Source organism: Pithys albifrons, chromosome 8 (genome assembly GCF_047495875.1).
Source record: "Pithys albifrons albifrons isolate INPA30051 chromosome 8, PitAlb_v1, whole genome shotgun sequence".
Taxonomy (NCBI): Eukaryota; Metazoa; Chordata; class Aves; order Passeriformes; family Thamnophilidae; genus Pithys; species Pithys albifrons.
In genome coordinates, this window is record NC_092465.1 from 15459032 (window position 1) to 15481522 (window position 22491).

At 44.7% G+C, this 22491-nt stretch overlaps 1 protein-coding gene across 4 annotated transcripts in view; it reads left to right on the top strand.

Annotated features, from left to right (window-relative positions):
• The window catches only part of IGFBP2 (insulin like growth factor binding protein 2), a 58099-nt gene that overhangs the window by 15636 nt on the left and 19972 nt on the right, over positions 1 to 22491 (top strand). Inside the window, exon 1 of one of the 4 annotated variants that reach the window (XM_071562650.1) lies at positions 16548 to 16647. The exons of the other annotated variants lie outside the window; for them this stretch is intronic. The gene's annotated coding sequence lies outside the window, so the exon portion shown is untranslated. Of the gene's footprint in view, positions 1 to 16547; positions 16648 to 22491 lie in introns of those variants that run through there. 4 annotated transcript variants of the gene reach the window in all.

Genomic DNA, 22491 nt, shown 5'->3' on the forward strand with positions numbered 1-22491 from the left:
AAGGAACCTCAAAACAAGCTTGCAAAGACATTTAGGGAAACCAGCAGCTAAAAACGTGCAGCACTGGAGCAGCTTTAAAGAAAGCAGAGGGAATGAACGTCCACACTCAATAGCAATGCTAAAGAATATGTCACCAGTTTACCCAGTGACTCAGGATATGTGGAAAGTCACCCCAAACTCTTCCCTTTGCCTGAGAGGTGAACACAGGCTGTCTGGGATTCTGCACTGTAAGACTTTGGGTTTGCAAAATGCTGACATTTCAGTTGGCGTAAGCAGCTGGGGGTGGTTGGGGGAGAGCCTGGAGGTACACAGTGATCCCGCCTGGCTTGATGAACCATCTGAGCAGCAACTGCAGGAGCCAGACAGGATCTCTGGCTCAGTGGGTGTGGAAGACTTTAGTCCCAAATATCCAGGCTCTTGGTGGCTTATGTTGTCATTGCTCTTCCAATTTTTGCTGAAATTGGACCATAAACATATGTCCTTGGTGGAGCTGCTGGCACGCAGGCTCTCCTCCACCCAGCTGGCCCCAGTACTGACCACAATCTTCTATTTCTTTTCCTTCTAAAAGGACCAAAAAGAAGCCTTGGGTTTGACCATAAGCCAACCTTTTTGACTTGGTCACTGTTACTGCTGTGATTAAACCCAAACAAAACCAAAACCTAGAATGTTTTCTCTATGTCCAGTTTTAGTTCCTTTTTTCCAGGTCATCAGCCAAACCAAATGGCCCCAGACTTCAGGTGTTTGCACCATCCTGCTTTTCATGAAAATGCACAGTTGCTTTATAAAATTCTGTGCAAGAATTTGGAGTTTTCCTACTTGCTCTCAAGGGCATTAGCAAAGAGATTCTCTTCTCTTGTAGCTGTACTGAGATTTTTTGATCCTGGCATTCTCCCTCCAATGTGGGGCAAGGAGTGGCCATCAAGAAGCTGTGGAGAGAGCAGTAGTGTGACTGTGAACCCAGGTGGACTTTGGAGAAAAGCCCTGTAATAAAGTTTTTCTGGGGATGTCATTGACCCTCTGGATGGGTTAAATGTCTGCATCTGTACCCACCCCATTCTCCCCTCGTGCAAACTGAACAGGACTTTTCCTGGAAACCCATCCCAAACCTGGGGCTATGGCTTACTGTCATTTAGTGTGGTGCAAATCCAGTGTCTGGATTGCATTTGGACCAGGCAGTTTCCAGTGAGTGTGGGGCCAAGTCCACAAGGAAAGTTTTCCCAGTTTTTGGTGAATTGAGTGACAATCATGGTGTGCAGGCTGAGACATATGTGAACCTTTATCTCTTGGCTCTTTTTGTCCAGTTACCTGAGGTGCTGTCTGTCTCCTCAGCATGCAAATTCCTCTCTACTCATAATTCAGACCTGTGCAGATCACTCTCTCCTCTGCTGATATCCGTTTTCTGACTTAGCATTCCTGCTGCTGTTGAGTTCTGGCCCTCACCCTTTGGGGCTGGCACCCACTGAACCCAGCTGAGAATGTGCCCTTTTGTGCCAGAGCTACTTGCAGGAGCTGGGGAGCTTTGCCTTCCCCGCTGTGAGCCTTTTTGGCTGGAGAATGCATGCCCTTTCCTGGTGGGGAGGGATTTAGGGGTGAGGGGGAGGTGAGAGCTCTCCTTGTGCTGGAAGAAAAATGATGAATGACTCTCTTGTGCTTCTGAACAAAACCAGGAAATGGGGGCTGGGGGGGGGGGGGGTAAGCAGAAAAAGAGGAAATGAGAACCAGTAAAGAGGCCTCCCCCGCCTTCATATAAGCAATCACTCCACAGCATCTGGAGCCCAGTAAAAGGGCTGTTCCCAGGAGACCTCACACTTGCCAGCCACACAGATCTCCTTTATTGCAGGCTCTTGGGGCTTGCACCCCCACCCACCTCCCCTGTGCTGTCCCTGCACCCGAAACCAGCCTAACAGAGGCAAACCGAAGCTCAGTTTTCATGGCCATCAGCAACAGAGATGTGCATGTCTGGCTCAGCTGGCAGGCCATGGTCTGGATCGATCCTAAGGATATGGCTTCGATGCTGTTGAAGCAGCCAGAGCACCTGCATGCGATTTGTGCTGGCATGCTGCCTGGCAGCAGCAGGGAACAGACAATGCCATACTCGTATCTGGTGTGAAATCTGTTGGAGTGGAGTCACCTCTCCTGCCCTCTCTCATTATTGTTTTGGATGCAGTAGATGTAGTAGGGATGAGCATGGAGTGGGTCACTGGCCACGGTGGTTTGCATCTGATTTTAAGCACCCTCTTCTGTTTGCTGAAAAGTGTATCTGGTAGGGACCTTAATAGGTTAAGCTCTTTCTGAGTGTAACCTTGCTAATGTTACTGGTTTAGTCATTATGGAAGGGTTTGTCAGCAGTGGGAGCGGTGTTCCTGAGCACAGCTATAAAATCAGAATGCAGGTTTCAGAGACAAACTCTGTGAGAGGAGTGGTTCTCACCCATTTCCAGCTGCAAGTGGTCACAGTTGATCACTGAGTATGTTCATCATCCCAGCTAAAACACTGACTGGTAATTTAGTTCAGTTCTTATTCCTGTGTTGTCTTCATCAAGTCCCACCTGAATTTATATGTTAAGTGAGAGACGGTTTGGCTGTTTGTCCTTCTGGAGCTGAGAGGGGCTGTTCTTCCCCTGGATGTAAGTCAGCGTGGCTTTTCCAGCTGTTGTCCTCTACTCTGGAGATGGTGAGTGTTTCTGATGTGGCATTTGGGATTTGCCTGGGAATTGTCAGTGTTCAGGTCTCTGTAGGAGAATTCTTCATCACAGAAGTAATGCATGTACTATGGAACCTCTGTGTTGATGAATGTTTTTGGTTTTTTACATCCAGAGATTATACTTTCATCCAGGCTTTAGCTCAGTGGTTGCTCACCTGCTTGTGTGACCCCATTTTCATTCATACAAATCTGGAGGATTGAGTGCATTATCTGAAAAACACATTTTCTCTCCTGTGTGGGCATGGGAAGGAAAAGGTTTCTCTTTTTTTTTCACTATTTTGAATATTTGCAGGGTTTTTTTTGAAATCCCTTCTTATTCTCTTGTCAGCAGAAGGGAATCCTTACCCTTTTTCACAATTTCAAAATGCAGAGTGGTATCTTCAGATTTTCTCTGGCAGTTTATGATTCACTCAATGCCTCCTTTTGGTTTTACACCAGTGAAGCTTTTAAAGCAGGGTCCTTGATGGCCAGGGAGTGAGGTGTGCTAAATCAGCACCTGTTGCTGCTGCTCTATCAGACCATGGGCAGGGGTGCGAAGTTTTGAGGATGCCCCAGGGCATTGTAGTCTCCTCTTGCTGCCCCTGTGTGAGAGGGACCTTATGCTCTCATTAGGTAGCAGCTGAGCCTGGAGAATTTTACTTTTTCTGGAAGTCACTTGATCAGAAACCCTGGTTTAGTTGACTGCTGCATTTTGGTCCCGAGCCTTTCAAGTTATATGGATCCACTCAAAGATCGAGAAATCTTTGCACTCGTCTTCCTTGGGAAAATCTCCTGAGGGAAGTCTGACTACTCTCTTGTTTCTGTAACACCATGCTGAGGTGTCTGTGCGTCCTGATGTCTTACTAATTTGCCAGTGATGATTTTTTGTAGTTATTTTTAACAGGGGCATTGTGCAACTAATAAGCTTTTTATTGGTGGTAAACAAGCCGAGCTAGGCAGGAATGCGGCAGAGGCTGGAGTGGCGGGTTTGCCTCTCAGTGCTGTAGAAAAAAGAGAGAGAGGGAGAAACAAAGAGAATGTGTGGCTCTCCTGCAGCCTGATGCTCCTAGCAGCCTACCCCAGGAGCGGCAGAGCAGCTGAGGTGCATACTCTGTACCTCATGGCCTGATTTTTGGGTCTAAAACTACTCTCTTCTTTGGTTTAAGGGACTTTGACCTTTGATGGGAAGGCAATGGCTTTTCCTACCCACCAACAGCTGAATTGTGCAGAGCCCAGTCCTGCCCTGGCCCAGAGAACTGCTTCCTTCCAGGCTGTGGCTGGGATGTTTGGGGCTGAATGCATAGAGCTGGATCTTGGTGTAGGGGCTGTGTAATACCACCCATCTCTTATGCTTCTTGCTTGACAAGCTCAAAACTAGATACACAGCATTTCAAAACACTGCTGGAACAGGAGTCAGGTTGGATGGGAAGCCCATACAATGAGGGGAAATGCAGGTACTGCCACAAAGTGTGTGGCGGTTGCCTTGAGTGTGCCTGGTGATGCTCAGTGTGTGAGCCCCAGCCTGTCACTGTGGGGCTGTGCTCGGGCCCTGGGACTCACACCAAGCTCAGAGCTGCCTGTGGCCTCAGCCCCGTCCGTGCAATGCATGTGCCACCACTGTCCAGGATAACCTCAAGTGAAAAGTATCAGACTTCAGTGGCCAAGAAAAGAGTGCTGACCTATTTTGGACACTTATTTATATTCCAGTTGCTTCTCTCTGTCTCTGTAAAAAAGCTGTTGTGATTCCAATACTTTAAAAATGTCCCTCCCCCCCCAGCTTTTGTTTTGAACAGGATATTATCTAGTACTAACATCTGTATTTTTCAGTAGTCAGAATAAATGTCTTACTATCTTTTATTTATCTTGATGAAACAACACTTTTACAGAGCAAAGCTGGCTCTGTAATACAGCTAAGCATTTAGTTGCATTGTGTTTCAATTTTACAGGATCTCCTTTTATTAAATGCCTTTGCTACCATTTATAGTTTTCAGACCAAAATGGAGAAGATTGAAAATATGTCACTGCTGGTTTTGATCATACACCACAAGAAGAAATTATCTAATGTAGGGTCACAAAAATTATGGGAAGCTGTTTGTTTTAGTTTCTATGGGTTTTTTGTTTGTGTGGTTTTTGTTTGTTTGGGTTTTTTTTAAGTACAGTTTCCTTCTATCACTTACTGGCTGTATTGCTTTGCTGAAGTCTTGATCTCCTGGAAGATCTTACTGATGAAAATGCCTTTTTTTTTGTCTTCTTTTCACAGTTAGCTATTCTCTAGCTTTATATGCTGTAGTTCACAGTTAATTTTTGATATTTTCAAAATTGAAACTATAGTGTCTCTGACAACATTGTACCATTGGAATAATAACATTTGAACAGCCCATCAGTGCAGCCATGTGTACTAACCCTAGTTGGATACTTGCCATCCTGTCGATTTTAGGACTTGCAATTCTTACTGTCAACAGTAGGAATCTAAGTAAGATACTTAAGGGGAAAAAAAAGGAAAATGCTATGGGTATGATCCATATGAATGATAGCTGTATTCTGTTGTATTCTATAATTTTTCCTACTTTAGGAGGTTTTTTTGTGTGCATCTCTGTTAGCATTTTTTTGTTTTGGTTTGGTTTTTGGTTGGGTTTTGTTTCTTTGTTTTGGGAAGAGTTGGTTTGTTTGGGGTTTTTTTGTTTGGTTTTTTGTATCTTTAAGACCTGACAGAGCAAGGGTGGAAACACTGAGAGTATCTTGCTTTATGGAAATTGTAAACCCTTTGCCTTCACTAGCCAAGCTGCAAATTCAGTGAATGGCACCAGCTTCGCCCTGTGTTAGTGCATCTACATGAAGATCATACACAACTCCCAGAAGGTCAGTGGGAGCTTTTCCCCATCATCCTTGCCCGCAGCTGGATTTGTCCCACAGTGTATCTGAGAAGGATTAAGGAACTTTCTTTGTTACACAGTTGTGTTATGTGGCTATTGTGCTGTTGTATCTGTGTTCTTGTCTTCAGAGTGTCTGATGTGAAATTACAAGTTTACATGCCCAGACAGACACACAGCCACCTGTACCCCCTGTGTGCACTGGATTGTCTCTGTGCATCCATGTGACTGGACTCAGGACAATGCCGTTGTGCCGTGGCAGAAGGGCTGTGCTGGGCCTGTGAGCTTCCAAGGCTGATGGCTCTGTGGTTGACATCAAGTATAGCTGCTCCCTGAGTATGGTCAGGCTGTGACTGTCCCTGCTTGTGAGGTTGGTCCTATGCAAGGTTTTGGAGAAAGGGACTGGAGTCTTATTTTGCCCTAAATGCTACTGTAAGAGGTTTTTTTTGATGTGCCTCACTGTGCAGCCAAATGCTCTGATGTAGTTTGGGAGTGCTGAGTCTGGGGATGGTTTTCATCCAAAGTCACCAGGGAGCAGAGAGCTAGAGCAGAGCACTCCTGATACAGCAAGGGAAAAGAGAAACATCTTTTGAAGAGAAACATCAGGTGTTTACTGAACTCATCAGGGGTTTGCTGGATTAGGCATAATGAGAGGCTGCTGAGTCTGGACGCTCTCAAGAGTTAATGATATGTATATAGTTAGTTTTATCTACAAAAATTTTAATGCAAGACATTTACTGGGAGTTGAAAGGGTTTATTCTTCAAAGTGAGCAGAATTCTCCCTGAAAATCAGAAGGCAAACTCGAAGGAGGGATGCTCTCTGTTGAGTTGGCATGTTTAATATGGTTTAGCTACTCTACTGTTAAAGTGAATTCAGATTAAGCTTCCCCTGTGTAAACAAGTCAGATGAGGGATTTTGTTGTGTAATGAATTGATGCAATAAAGTGGAAGCTGTAAAAGAATCTGCCCTGAGTGCAGGGAATGTTGCTGGAGCTGGCAGCACTGGCAGAGCTTTGGGTGGGGAACACTTTGGGGAATGCATGAGATCCTCCACTTCAGTCCCTGGCCCCCATATATCCTATACATGGTGTATCAAGTTTGAAATCACAATTTTCCTGTTTTGGAAGCACATGAAGATGATTGTTCCATTTTTCTTGAGTCTCTCAAAATTCAGTCCTTTGTACTTCGGCTTAGTTGTATTCGTGATTGCTGTTGGTTTTGTGCACACAGGACTCCACAATGTGCACACCAGAATGTCAGCAGGGTGAATTTTTGTTAAAGTTAGTGGGGAAAACTTACAGTATTCTGTATTGTCAGTTTCTTGGAGACATTTGGATCTGAATCTGAGGCTTGAGTGTTCTTATTTCCCTGTGTTGCTGTTTCCATATTTGTCTCTAAGCAGGAAGACGGATTAAATTACAGTGCATCTCTGTTAACGTGCACATATGGCAGCTCTCTAAAGTTTCATATTAATTTTTATTTTTCATGTAGTGAATAATATACATCCAGAGGGTTGAGAAAAGTGCAGTGTACAGTAATTGCTGGATATGCATTTAAAAATTCCCTGTGGAAGACTGTCTAATTAGATTTAATGAGCTGGCCAGTGAGCATGTGTGTGCATGTGTGCTTTCACCACCTCTCTTGAGCTAAGAGGATCAGAAGTGCTTATGTGTGTCTGAGGTGAATTGGAGGAGTATGAGGGAGAGATGTTTTTGCACACGGAGAGTGCAGATTTGAAGCAGACATTTACCTATGTTTGTGATGTCTGTGCTGTAATGAGGGACTTCCACTGTGGAGGCGCAGCATTTGATAATGCAGGTGGTAAATTAGAAGTGATTTTGCTGTGGTTTCAGCTGCTTAGGTGGGGAGGGATGGGAGCAGAGTATCTTTGATAATTGGTATCCCTTCCTCTATTAATGTATTCCGAAGAGCTGCTGGTGCAGAGGGTGGCAGAGCTACAGCAGGTCACAAGACGTGTGTGCCGTCAAGCTGACAGGGGAAGGGTTTAATGTAACTGGAGACAAGTGGTCAGTGAGGCTGGGATTTCTGTGAGTGAGGTGGATAACAGCCATCAGGTTTGCACATTTGTGTGTCTCTGATCTGTTCTGCTGGCTGGTTTCCCACCCCTCCATCACTGGTGACAACCTGGAGTTGGCTGTGTGAAGTTTGGCTTTTTTGCAGGGGCATGGCCATGGGTCAGTCAGTGCTACTTCCAAGAAGGACCAGTCTGGGTAGAGAGCCATGCCGAGAGGGTGGCCATTTTAATTAGCATTTCTCTGTGTTTTTTATTTTTATTATTAATTAACCTTTGTTTTCTGTCAAGAAAGTTGTCCTGAAGCGTGACTTAGTGAGCCAAACATGCCTGGACGAAGGGAGCATTAAGCCTGAACAGAGGGAGGGGAGAGGGTTACACTCTAATTACTTTGTGTGCATGTAATTTTTTTTTTGCCCTCTGGTGACTGATGGGTCTTGAAAGGACTTGCCAGGGTTGGTGTGTGATTCACCAGGGCAGAGCATGTTCTGGGCTGAGGCTGTGGGCTGTCTGGGCCTTGGATGCCAAGGGCAGGCGATGCCCTTGTGCTGGTGTTGCTCACATCTGAGTCAGCACTTGTGCAGCACAGCTGCTCCCCAGCTGGGGGTCAGGCCATGGGCTCATTGCTCACACCCCAGCCGAGCTGGACAGGGGGATGGAGAGGGTTGGTTGTGCCTTGTGAGCACTGCTTTGAGTGGGTTGGGGTGGGAGCATGTGGAGCAGCATCTTGTAGCAATAGGTGCTCAGAGCCATCCAGAGCAGATGTGAAGCACTGAGCAGCCAAAGTACTTCTGCCAACCAAGGGGCTCACAAATAGGGACACAAGTAGGGAAGAAAAGAATCAATACTCTCCCAATAGGCAGCAGCTTACAAACTACCACCTGCCACCCCTGTCCTTTTCTCTGCTCTTCATGCCTGGCCCTGGAGCCCATGCTACATATTTAGACTCTCCTGAAAAAATGGGACCTAGGTTTGCCTGGATGGGGAGTTGGAGCTCATGATGTTCATGTGGGAAGCAAGAAGAGGGAAGAAGGGGAACTGGGGTGAAGAAGGAAAATGGGGAATAAGCACTTGGGATGGTGCTCAGGGAAGAGGAGGAGAAGCTGGGGCTGACTGGGAGAGAGGAAGAGGATGAGGAATTTGTGGAGTGGGCTGCAATCCTGGCCTTGAAGCTGATGGATTAGGAGAGTTTGGCAGGGAGCTGAGGATCTGGTTGTAGGCAAAGTGTAAAGTATGTGGAATTCAAGGAGGGAGCTCCAAAGCCAGTAGGCTTGGCTCCTAAAGTTCCCATGAGAGGGAACGCATTTTAGTCTGATTTCTATAAAGGTTTTCCCTTTCCCACTAGTTTTTAGATCCACTGACCAATTCCTTGCTGGTGGGGTGGTGCAGAAGTCTGAACAATGATTTTCTTCTTGAAAGTTTCGCAAAAATCGCTGACCAGATAGAGGGGTAAAGGCCTTGTTAGTGTCCACTTGGAGAAGAAGGGCTGCAGGATGAGTTCAGCCAGCATCAAGGCATCTGCGTTGGTGCTAGGGGCCAAGATGCACTCACTGGTACACTGCTCCTGAGATGGCTGGATCTCTGGGAAACTGCACTTTCTGCACCAAATGGAATCATTTAGGTTGGAAAAGACCTTTGAGATCATGGAATTCAACTGTAAACCCGGCATTGTCAAGGTCACCTCTAAACCATATCCCTGAGTGCCACATCGTGTCTTTTAAATACCTCCATGGGTGGTGACTCCGCCACTTCCCTGCGTAGTCCATTTGAATGTTTGATAACCCTTTCTATTATGAAGTTTTTCCTAATATTCAGTCTAAACCTGCCCTGCTGCAACTTGAGGGCATTTCTTCTCGTCCTGTTGCTTGTTACAAAAAGGCCCCGAAGAACTTATTGCCAAATTAGATTTTGCATATGGAAAAAGCGTAACCCTGCCATGGCAGCTGGGAGATGCATGGGAGTGGGTCCTTGCTCATGCTGGGTGGTTCCAGGTTTGCATTCTATAGTTTGAGAGTGGGGTTTCCCTGCTTCTAAGCATGCTCTCAGTAACTTGAGTAGATCTTACTATTGGGACTTTTTTCTTTCTCTGTTATTTCAGCCTTCTCTTCTTCACCAATTTCTCTTTGCTGCTGCCTTAATAAATCTCAGTGGTTTGGAGAAAATATTTGTCCTATTTTCCCCAGTCCCCAAATGAATATCTCTTACATTATTTTTATTAATGAAAAATAGTCTCTAGCAAAAGAGAATGAGAATCTTTCCCATTTTGAGCAGTCATGTCCTGTCAGGGTGGTAAAGTCTATCTCCAGTGTCATCTTCAGTTCCATCAGCTCTTCTCTGGTGATGGAATATTGGTTATGTCTTGCAACTGAGTTTGGGTTTAGTGTGTTTCATTAAAAAAAGCGAAAACACCCCAAACCCCCCCAAAACAAACACCCCAAAAATCCAAAAAAACCCCCACGAACAAAACCAACCCCAAACCCCCAAACCCATCCAACTGTTTGGGGCTTGTTCCATTAAATGGAGCTGAGGAACAGTAGCAAGCTACCTCTTTTGCAGGAATTCCTTTGGCTTGAAAGGAATTATTCATGCAGTTACACAATCCACGTTGAATTTTCAATTTGTTATGGTTTTCCCCTGCCTCGTCTTTTTGTCTAGCAGCTCCTGCTGAGTCTCTTCATTGAGTGACATACTTTAGCAAGAGTTCTAAGGTGTGGGTGCAGTCCCAATCCAGCTGCTCTTCATACTCTGAGATGGTTGGAGCAAGTGGCTGCAGTGCCGAATGAGGGTCTACAGTAACTCCCAGTGTAAGGTTATCTCTTCTGGGAGGAAAACCCATCATTTTTCATCATGAATTATTTTCTAAGAGCCTGTGTTTGCCTGCTGTCTCAACTTTCCTCCCTTCATCCATGTGGGAAAGCCAAGCAGTTCACATTTCTTGCAGAAATAAATCTTGGAAGCAGAGGACTGCTCTGTACCCATAACCTGAACATAGTTCCAGTGCAAAGATAGCGGGAAAAGCTCAGGAGCCCTCACTTCAGGAGTATCTGCTCAGATGAGTGATGTGTAGTAGCTGAGCTCAGTGTTTTATTTTTCTCAAACAATTTCAGATGTGGGATGGAGGTGTTCACTGCTTATCCTGATGTAGGAAGCCCCACCATCTGCAACAGGAACCTGAGCTGCTGCTGGCACCTGTTAAAATTCAAATAGAAGCCTACATGTGCTACACATCTGTGGTGGGTTGATCCTGGCTGGGTGCCGGGTGCCCACCAAAGCTGCTCAATCACTCCACTCCTCAGCTGGGCAGGGGAGAGAAAATATAACCAAAGGCTTGTGGGTTGAGATAAGGGTGGGGAGAGATCTTGCACTGCTGCTGCTCTCCGGTTAGGATGATCCATGGGTGTGCACCCAGGTGGGATGGCAGGGAAGGCTCCTCCTGCCACCTTGTTCTCACTGCAGAGCCCACTGTTTGAAGAGTGTCTGCAACAGGAATATGGGGATAGGGTTGTCCTGAAAAAAATGGTGAGCAAGGCTCCTGATATCTCACCTTTACTCTCATGTGTTGCCCTCTCCTCTCCCCATGGGAAAGCAGCTCAGTTTGCAGGTCTTGTGCTGAAGTATTGGTGCAGTGGGTGATGCTGGGCAGCACTAGCACATTTGGTGATGCAAATGTCTGTGGGATGTGGGTTTTCATTTTACCTCTCCCATTCAATAGCCTGTTAGAGTCAGTGGAAGGGATTACAGGTGATAGAAGTGGCTGTTGCTATTAACAAAGGCATTTTATTTCAACTCCTGAAAAGCTCCAACAGAGAAAATAATAAAAATTCACTTGCTGTTCATGTTTCCAGAGTATTCATGCCTTGGAGATGCACCAAGATGGTGGAATAGGAAGATCTAAGGGAGGGTATACATCTCCTGGGACTGTGGTCAGGAGCATGAAGAACAGTTTACAGTAATATAAAACAAAGCATAGTGAAGCCAACCGATCCTTCCCTAAAGACCACTTTTGCTGCTTTCCCTTGGCACAGGCCTTGAACCTGACACCCCCTGATTTCTGTTACTAATTTCTCTTGCTGCAACAAGTGTTAAAATCCCAGCTGCTAAGCAGCAGGTCTGGGCTGTGTTTCAATGCCCCCCCTCCTGCCCCTTTCCCAAGAGCTGTTGACGTGCCTGTGCTTGCACCCTTTGTATTGTGTCCTCCATCCTGACCCAGCTTTTTCCTTTCCCCTCCCTCTCCCACTTTTGATGGGTTCAGGCTGGGGACATGAGGTGCGTGGTGGGATTTTTTAGGAGTATATCTGCCTTGACAGTGTTCCTTGAAAACTGTCCCAACCTGAGCAGAGCAGAAAACTTGTGAGAGTATTTGAATTGCTGCCTTCTTTGATGGCCTCTTGGCTGATGTGGCACAGGGGCAAATGCTGCTCCTGGCAGACACTGGAATTGGGAGTTCTCTTCCCTGCAGAAGGTGCCACAGAATTCCTCAGTTGCGGCGAGGCCTGCCCACAGGGTTCCCTCAACCTGCTATATTTCATTTGGGGTCTAAAGTGGCTTTAATTCAAAATTAATTCCTCCTGCTTGGAACAGCCCTCTTCCCGGGTTTCCTTCACGTGCAATGTGCTGGAGTCATGGAGACATGGGAACACCTCCAGGCCTTGATGGTATGTGGAGTAAAACACACCATTTCTCTCTGTGGGGCTGCTGTGGGGTGCTGCCCCATTGGCACTGTGCGTGCAGGGGCCGTGTCCCTTTGCCATGGCAGATGGGGACAGATGGTAAGCAAGCCTTGCCTGCAGGCTTTGCAAGGTGAGCAGTAACTGGCTTTCTGCTTCTCTGCAGGCTGCTCCCTAACATGTCTGTCCCTGCCTGTGTGTGCCACCGCCTGAGCCCCAGGGATGGGGAGAGCAGGCGGGCGGTATCCCCGGTGCTGCTCCAGGACCTGACTCCAAAGCTCTCAGCATTCCTGCTTAGTGCATGCCAGTGCATGCATGTATTTTATGAAGCAGAGTTCACCGTGCCCATTCTTTGTCTCTCTCCCACCCCTTAAAATTTCCAAATCTAACTTTTTTTTTTAATCCTCATCATATGAATGCACATTTCATGCATCCAGAGCATCTAATTACAGTCAAAGTGCAGGTCTTTCCCTTTAATGCCTGTATGGTGTGCCATGCCATGTTAACTCTGTTCGGAGGTTATCTGAGCAATAACGTGAAAACATGGTCCTTGTTTAGCTCTTGCACTCAGTAAAGACTTTCTTGTTTTAAAGCAATGTACCGCCTGTCCCATTTTGAGTCTGGCTTTCTTCCAGATGAGCCTGTGTGTGGGCACGTGTGGATTATCTTCGTCTCTATGGCTACCCTGAAAACTTTTGAACCAGAAAATTCAGTGGAGGGATTGAGCTCTAAGATGCTGGTTTTCTACAGCTTCTATGGAAATAATTGCTGGGTGGTAGGACTGTACCTTGTTCTTGTCTCTTGAGGGGATTGAGGAGAAACTCAGCCCGTGTTAGATGTTAGAGAACCAACCATGAACTCACAAGCACAGTCTGAGAAGATACATAAAAAAGAAAAAACCTAATAAAAATCAAGCTTTCTTAGTTCTATCACTCCAGTCTCTATTAATATTAATTAGGTCATTTTACTAATTACCCATTCATCTGTATGTAAGGGGCAATTGGTAGCTTGCTGATGGGTCCCAGCTGGAAATTGTAGAGCATGAGAAACAGACCTTGAGAGTCACCTGTGAGCAAGAGAGGATTGATTATCACCTCCACGAGTTCTTGTTTGCTAGGCCTTAAGTCATTTTGTCAGTTCCTGAGGTTTCATGTGGGATGTAGACGTGCGCTTTCTGATGAGGGTTAAACAAGTGCTTTTTAAAAGAATTAGTGCATGTGAGCTATTCACTGGTATGTGCTTGCTAAGAGCTGCTGTCAACATTTTGAGACGATAACAAGTAACAGTAGTTACAATGTCATCATCCTTATTATATTTTGTCTCTTTTTAGGCGCCTCCCCAGTTGGGGATTTAAAGATGTTTCTAATTAGTGTTTCAGGCACTGGGAGATGGACTTGCTGAGACTCCGTTGCAGACATGTCTGTATTCTGTCCCTCTCTGGAGCTTATTCTGAGGTGAGCATTATCTCTGCTCCCCTCGTGAAGGTCACATGGTTGGCTCTAAGCCTCAGAAGCTAAAGCAGGGGACTGCAAGGGAACCTTGTGTTGCATGTTTCTTGTGGGGCTTTAGGTTTCTTAGAGGGGACATAACCACTGGAGACTTACTGGCTTTTCTTGCACCATCAGTTGGATGTGCCAAGTCATTTTTCTTTCTCTGCCTTGTCCAGCTGCACTGTCACATAGCTACTGTCTGGCACCAGTACGTTTTCTAGCCCTACCATGTCTCTGGGTCTTTCCATGCTAGGCTGAACTCAGGGGATATGTAAAGCTTAGGAAGCAAAGATTTGGTGGTGAGCAAATGTATAGTCTCTTGTCAGCCTGTCTAGACTAACTGTGGGAGTCAGATCCTATAGGTGATCTTTTCCAGCATGTTTTTAAACCTAAGTAGTGACATTTCCCGCATTTCAGTCATTTCATGCCTGATGTAATAATCTTTGGAGCCATTTAAACCACTTTTTACCCATTTAGCAAAAATTGGCAGAGATGCTTTTAATTTTTGTACTTAAAATACTATGAATTTGATGTCAGACAACTGAATGGAAAGTATTTATCCATGTCAGTCCCCTGGACAGACCTCCTTGGTTCTGCTCCCTGGAGGACCCACCAGTTCATTGTCATTTTGAGCAGAAGAGGTGCCAAAACTGGCTTCATTCCCCCCCACCCCCTGCTACATCCCTCCAAGAGTATTTTGGCAGAAATCTGGCCATTTTAAGGCAATTGTTCTTTTCTAGTTTGTCAAACCTTTTCTTTCTTTCCTTTCTCCTGAAAGCTGCTGCTGTTTACACTCCTGCTGATAGCAGGTTGTCTCTCAGACTTTTCTAATTCCTTCCTCAGCTCCCTGAGCCCAGTTCCCTTTTTCCGATTGTTTCTTGATCATGCAGCACAACACATCCCTCAAGTTCAGTCTAAGCTGCCACAGAAAATGCTGTAGTTCCCAGAGGTTCATCCAGGTGGGAATTGTTGTGGAGTGGGTTTGAACTAGTGCTTTTTTTGGCATTAGAGCAGATGGAAGGACAAAGTTACAAGCTGATGTTGTCTTCAGAGAAGACAGTGAAGACTTGGTCTGAGATGTGGAAACAAAGAGGAGAGGAAAAAGCGTCCTTTCCTGAAAAAAGAGCTGCTGTTGCTCAAAGCAAGGAGTGAAATAACAATAAGTGTAATTGATGATGTGGCATAAGTGGTGGAGACAAGGCATGGAGGTAGCTGCCTCTGGACATCTGCACATGAATAAACAGCTGTCTCAGGAAGAAATTAATTTTCCCTGGGAAGAAATTACTCTGAATGGGAACTGGTTAGGGCAGGTTTACTTCAGCACAAGGCTGCATTATGCAGCCTTTTTTTCCTTCCCTTAGGCCATCTGGGGATTTCTTGGCTGATCCTGTTCATGCTGCTTTCTGTGGGTGCTTGAGAGGTCTCTAATAGGTGCTTGTGAACAGCTGTGATGGAAGAGCATAGAGTTGGCCTAGCTCATTAAGGGAAAATAGGTTCAGAGCAACTAAGGTGATCTAGGGACATTAACTGGTGGAAGATAAGGACTGGGTTTTTTCATTGCAGCAACCTTCTGGCATGATGGGATCTGGTGAGATAGGTAAATGTATGCTGTGTACATGGAAGCAATGAAGTAAGATTCTTGCTGCACTTGGCAAGGGTCCTTTGCCCTGCTGTGTTGCCTCAGCAAGGCGTGCTCATCTTCCAGTCATTAGTCATTCACTTGTTATTTCATTTTGTGGAATAGATTATAACCAGCTGAGGAGATAGGGCAATGTGAGAGACCAGGCTGCTGTCTTAAAACTGCTGTGTTGTTCCTTTGTCTTTGCTTTGTCCTCCTTCCAAACCCATGGCCATCCAGACCATACAATGGAGAGTAGAAAAGAGCATTCTTTAGAGTAGGAGGAGCAGACAGTTTGGATTTGTGCAAGTCAAGTTGCCTAACACTGGAGTTATGCTATTAATTGTAGAAAAAACAAGTGCTGGAGCCTGGGACTCTATTCCATAGCTCTGCCACTGGTGCCTGCACGATCCCGAGCAGATGACCTTCAGTTGCTCCAGCTTGCCTGCTTGATGTATGTAAGCATTGTGATGGTGCAGCGTTGATTTCAAAGAACTTATAAACTGTGATTCATTTAAGTAGAGTGAAGGCTTAGGACTGGAGTACTTCATCATCTGGCTAGTTTACTGCAGCCTTTGAATCAGCCAGGGCCCAGGAGATTCAGCAGGAGCAGGTGGATTTGAGGGAGGTTGGCATCAAGACCTGAACCTGAAGATCCACAGTAGCTAATCAAGTCATGAGGCAGTGAGATTAAGGGTGCTCACGTTTTCCCTTAGAGCCTGGCAGTTGTTCTTTGAAGAAAAAGTCTTCAGGAGACAAGATTATCTCTAAATGAGTCTGTTCAGCGAATTGTACGCTGGGACTCTGTTGTCCTGGAGGGACCCCAGATGAACACATTCATTTTAAGTGATAATAGCATTTGATCAAATGGTTCAGGCATAGAGTTATATTTATCACTTCTAGAAGACCATCTGACCTTTGCTCCCAGGGTCTTACAGTTCTTTCAGGACCAAACTTTGGTCCCTCTGGAGATGTTCACCTGACTGAGAGCAACATTCTCCCCGTGAATAAATACCTCATTACTGCCTGACTTTTCTCAAGGGCAAGTTGGAGACTACTGTTGCCTCTTACATGCCTAGGCTCACGTGTGTTTTGGCACGTACACCTCTTTGATATGAAAAATGACTGGTTGAGTAAATGCAAATCACTTCTGCAAAATTGCTGATTCTTGTTGTATGAGGGGGGAAAAAAGACGCACCCAAGTCTTGAGTTTGAGGAGTGTCCAACCTCTGCCACGCTTGGTAATCACAGTGCTGGGTGCCAAGGAAGAATAGGAGTTTTTCAGCAGGTAAGAAGGTGATGGTGGGGTGGATTGTGTTTGGTGCTGTGGGGAAATATCTGTCTCTCACCCACCCTGCTGGGTGATTTAGAGTGGGAGCCATGTCAGGGGGAGCACAAAGGCAGCTGTCTCTCCTGGGCTTGTGCTGGGGGTCAGTTTTGCTTAATCTGCATAATCTGACTTAATAACCAACTTAGATACACAGCTGAGGATTATTGCCTGGGGTTGTCTTGGTTTGGGCAGCTGCAGTGCATGAGGCCTTTTGTGAAGAGGTAATTTTTGGAGAGAGGTAGGTGAGGTAATTACCACAATCCTTTACTTGGATTTTGCTAAACACCTCCAGCTTTTGCAGGGCTGAAAAGAGAAAGAAAATGGACTTTTTCCTGACCTCTTGCCCCTTTTCACTTTAAGTTGTATGTTCAGAGATAATAGCATGCCAAAATAAAGGGGAATTATTTATGTGGCACTAAAAGCACAATCTGTCAGAGCAAGGGACTTGCACCTAGATAGCTCTTTAGTGTGAGTTATATGGCTGTCCTTGCCACAGTTACAAGGACTTTCTTCTATCAGCTTGATGCTAACAGTCATTCTGTCAAGAATGGGATTTTTATGATCCCTTTTTCATAGATACATACTGCTGGACAGAGTGATAAAATTAGTTCCTCAAGGTCTCTTAAGGATGGAGAAGCAGGGTAGGAGAGCTTGAATCCAATTGTCTTGAATCCTAGTGCACAAACTTGTCCCTGAGACTGTTTATGGGACTTTCCTGGTGTCAGGATTGATTTCCCTCAAGTCAACTGTATTGTATCAGCATAAATTACTTTTAAGCAGATTGTGGCCAGGGCCACATTAGCTCCTTTGAAGGACTTCACTGTGAAACTGAGTGTACAAAAATTGGAGTGCAATCAGTAACAAAGAAAGTACCGAAAACAAAGCTCTTTGGCCTTACAGGCAGTAACAGAATAGGCACTAAGACTTTCTTAGTCTACCAGAATCCATTTTTGTCTTAGTCTAGTTAATCCTCTTTCATTTGCATTTCCCCCCTTTTTGGCTAACATTGGTTTTGATGAAGAAACATGCCAGAGCCTGTGACTTCCATGACAAGTCCATTCATAGTTCCTCATGTTGTGCCAACTCTAATGATTCCATCTCAGACAGACCAGAGGTGAGGACACCAATGGCAAAGACTTAAATGTTCTTTAGTGGAGAGTTTTTGTGATGGTGTTTTTATGTGATGGTGTCTTTTGCTTTCTTTGATAGTATCCTCAGAAAGGAGAAGAGTCTCAGTGGCTATGATCAGAAGTCAAGGGCGGAAGAGTCAGTGATACCAGAAGCACTGGCATAGTCTACATGGACTAGTAGTAATGCCATCCTAGCTGTAGTAGTCTAAAGAAGAGCAAGGCAAGCTTTGTGAGGAAGGTGAAATTAAAAAGTGAAAATTATGGATATTACCTTCTATGGGGAAAAGAGAGAGAGGGAATTCACCATCTGTTGAATTTGGGATTAGCTGGGAGGAGGCAAGACAGAACTACAATAGGCAATAACCTACCTCTTAAAACCAGGATTTCTGGTATCCATCAGAGTTATAAATTCTTGGGGGATTTTTCAAAGGTGTTTTATGGGTGTCTTTTGAGAACCAGGGCTGAGAGGTCAGAGGCTGCCCAAATAAAGGTATGTACTCTTTTATGGCACCATTTGAACTGTGGGACTATTTTCCAGAGGATGCTGTAAATGCTTAAGATTTCCCAGTGTTCAAGGAGAGACTGGGGAAGTTAGTGGGGGTTAAAATCCCATGAAACAGTCCTTGATCTCCACCCACTTTTGTCTACTGTGTGAGATGAGGCTATGAGGACCTGTGAGCTGATACAGCTATTCCCATCATGGGCTGGTTGTTTTGAGAGACATCCTGGGGACAGGGCTAGTTGAAGGTATTTGTGAAGTGCCTTAGAAGATTGCAGTTCATCCAAGTACCTTTGGATGGATAGAGCTGTGAAATGTGAAAGAGGGGTGGCAGTGGTTGTGTGGATAAATCTCTGTAATATTATTGGAAAGATAAATGTTTCCAAAATAATATTGCTGTGGGAACTTAGGAATGTATCTTAATATCTAGGAATACACATTGGAAAACACATTGTATTAATAAGGTAAAACAGATATTCCTGGATGTGATAGCCCAGATTTTTTCATTAAATAGAGAACCAGCAAGTGGAGGTGTTATTTTAGGTTTTGTTTTGGTAACTAGTGTTGATGTTAAGAGGGCCTGGTTGTTCAGAGGAATCTAGGACTTAGTGCTCATAAAATGGATTCCTTTTAAATTAAATGGAAGCCTAAACAAAAGTAGATCTGGAACTAGAATACTTGTCTTTAAGAAGGCAGACCTTGAAAAATGAAAAAACCTGGTGGGTGAAGTCATCTGGGCAGAGAATCATGAGAACTTGAATGCAGAGTCTCTAATTCAGAGGTGCAGAAACTGTCTGGATCAGGGTTCCTAAGCAGAGGAGGAAAACAAGGCAGGAAAGGGCTCCTTGCTGAAGCTAGTGAATAGCCACTTTAAAAAGGACAGTTGGGATTAAACAGAGAGTCTGTAAGGAATGGGAAAAAAAAGATGAATTGGCAAAAAAGCAATGTCTTAGAGGTCAGGAAGGGTAGGGATAAAATGAGAATTGCCAAAAGTCAAGCTGTGTTGGGCCTGGCAGAAGAAATTAAAACAAATAGCAACAGGTTTCTCAGCTACATAAATAAAAAGAGACTTGAAGCCACTGTGCACCAAGAGCCAACTGGAAGATCAAAGATGATGTAGGTATGGCTCCAGTATTAACCAAACTTGCTTCAGTGTCTAGTACAGTTGGAGGGCATGAGGACATGGAAATCTTGGAAACTGAGAGGAAAACCTGAAAGAATTAAATTGATTGAAATAAGTCAGAGGGCAGGAGCACCAGCCCTTCTGCAAACAGCGTGTGTTGAAGGTATTGAATATCTGCAATTGTGCTGAGTTATGTTCATTCCTACGAAGAGAGAAAGCCCAGGAAACCCTTTAGGACAAATGATATGGAAGGCTGAGAGGGTCAAGAAAGGAATAAAACTGAATAGGACAGAGTGCTGGGATGGGCAGTGAAAGACCAGGCTGGAGACTCAGATGAACAGTACTTTTGCTATTGAAATCTGTCAGTGGACAGCTAAGACCTGTATGTTTTAATTGATCTCAGGGTGAGGGTGGGCTGCCATTCCAGCCCTGCTTTGCAAAAACCACCCAGGCTCACCCTATATCCAGAGAGAAGCGTCTTATGGGGAGGGAAGTGTTAACCCCTTCGAAAGCAGCTGGTAAGGCCTCAGCAGCAGTCATGAGCTAGAGAAAAAAGGATGTGGGCAGGCACAGGTGCAGGGAAGAGCTCCAGGCAAGTGGGAGTGTGTGCCATGAGGAGGGCTTGACTGCTCCCATGAGTTACAGGAGGAAAACAAAGAGGGGAAAGAGCATTGTGAGCTAGAGAAGAGTGCTGGCATGAGGACAGCATACTATAACTCAGCCCTGATAATATCCTGTCCAGAAAATACGGCATCTTCTGCTGGCTGGAGCTCTGTCCTTCTAGGACATCTTCTCCAGGTGATATCTGAAGGGCAGGGCAGATACTTTTCTGCTCTGAAGGAGCGTGATGTGGTGTGGCTGATGGCAAGTCTCATGTCCAGCGGCTCAGGAGGCCCTTGCACTAGTCCCAAGGAGGATTTAATTTTTTCCTTAAACAAGGAATTTTCTAAAATGTTTTAGTCCTCTTCATGAGCTCAGCAGGTTTTGTCAACACACAAGGAAAAAGTGCTGACCTTGCCATGCTAATACTGTTTCAGTTTGGCAGAAGGCAAGTTTTGTCATGGAAGAGTGGTTGTTGAAGATCAGTATTTATTCACCAAATTACAAATAAAATTGTAGTCTCAGAATTTGGGATCTCAGTCAAATTTGAGTTGGATTAAGGCTAAAGCAGTATTGCTGTTTTACAGTAGGTTTCACTGTATTTTCAGAGTAGAGAGATGTTTGCTGTTGTTAATACTGTTTTCTAGGTGTGTCTCCCTGTTCTGCCTGTTACCTTTTTTTTTAATTGACTTTGTTGTTAATTGTAGCAACCCAAGGGGCATTACATGCTCTGAGCTAAAGCAAGTTTCCATGTATTTATTTATTTACTGAGATTTCATTTATTTATTTACTGTGATTTTATTGCTCAGCATTTCAAGATAGCAGGAGTGTCCAATGTGTTTGTTTTCTTTCGGCTCTAGAGTTTGCCCTGAAGCCAAACCAAATTACTCCAGCTTTAGAGGGAGCTGAAATGAGGAAATCTGTGCTTTTTCACCTTAAACTTTCAATGAAAGAGGATTTGGTGAATGGAGAAGTGGCAAGTGATCAGAAAGTGAATATTTGCAATGGGGAAATGGGGGAAGACTTTAAAACAAAGCCCTTATACAGTGCTTATAACTAGATAATGTGGTAAAGCTAGGAGCAGAGATAGGGAATCGGTTGCTCAAGAGGAGGTATCTCGTGCATGATCTCAGGCCAACACTCCCAACAGGAAAAGGATAGCTGGCATCTCTGATACTTTAATTGCAAATGAAACAAAAGCTGACAGGAGAGAAATTGAGAAGCATCACATGCCTTTAAGGTCTCCAAAAGGCTCTTCCCCAACTTAGAGTGGGTCTTTCTAGAGTGATTTTTTTTTTTCTGTGACTCAGTGAGGGTTGGATTTTAAGCGTTTGCTTCTCTCCACCTCCAAGCTTCCCTGTCATGGCTGTGCTGCCTTTGGGGCAAAGGAGCAAGATGCACTTCAGACTGTTTATGGGTCCCTCTACAGTTTCATTCTGGGAACATCCCAGGGAAGCTGATGGCTATTTTGTTGCCAAATATTCTCACATTTTTTCACCACCTGATGCTCTATTAAGAGTTTGTTCCTTTGTCTATCTCCATGGCTGTTTCATTGTTTGGATGCTGCTCTGTTTTCTGTCCTTTGTAAGGATTTATGCCAACCCCGTCAGTCCCAGCAACTGATCAAGGCCCCTATTGTAAGGGATCAACATCTGGAGACCTCCATCCCAGCTCCACCACAGTAGGTGTGATCTGAGCACTGCTCTTTTCTTTGGTGGAGGGTCTTGGTTTAGAGATCAGCCCATGCAGTGTCATGTCTTCTGGGTGCATCCATCTCTGATGATCCCAGGTTAGTTTTTTACAGCTTTAAGGCCAGAAGAACAGTGACCCATCCTCAAGCCTGCCTCCTCGTCCAGTTCAGATTTTTCCTATATGAACTGCTGTTTTGACTAGGATGCTACAGAAAACATTTGGTTTGACTTTAAAATCACTCGTAACATGAGACACTATCACAACCTTTTGTAAACTATACAGTGCCTAATTATCTGTATTGTCCATGTTTGTCTAATCCATTAGTCTCCATCTCAGTAAAAGCATATTTGTAAAAGTTGCTAATTCCTTTTTGGTCTTTATACACGTAACTATAGGTGAAGTCAGATTTTCCCTAGTTGCTCTTTTTTCCTTCTAATATCTGACCAATCTCTCCTGCTTTTGTCTATGGTGCTCCATTACATATTTTAGGAATAAGAAAGAAGCTTGTGTGGAATTTTCTTTATAGGTTTTATTCACTTTTGCTTTTCATTATTGATAAACAGTTTCCATCCTCCTCTTCTCTTACACTTTCCTTAATAATAAATATTTATACTGCCCCACCAATTTACATAGTATTCTGCAGACTTTATAAGGGGCAAAGTCCTGCCCCACTTTCTAGTCTTTCCATACATCTGCATACATCTTCCATGATGTTGTGAGGGCACTGGGAGCAGAGATGATACAGCTTTCCAGGGAAG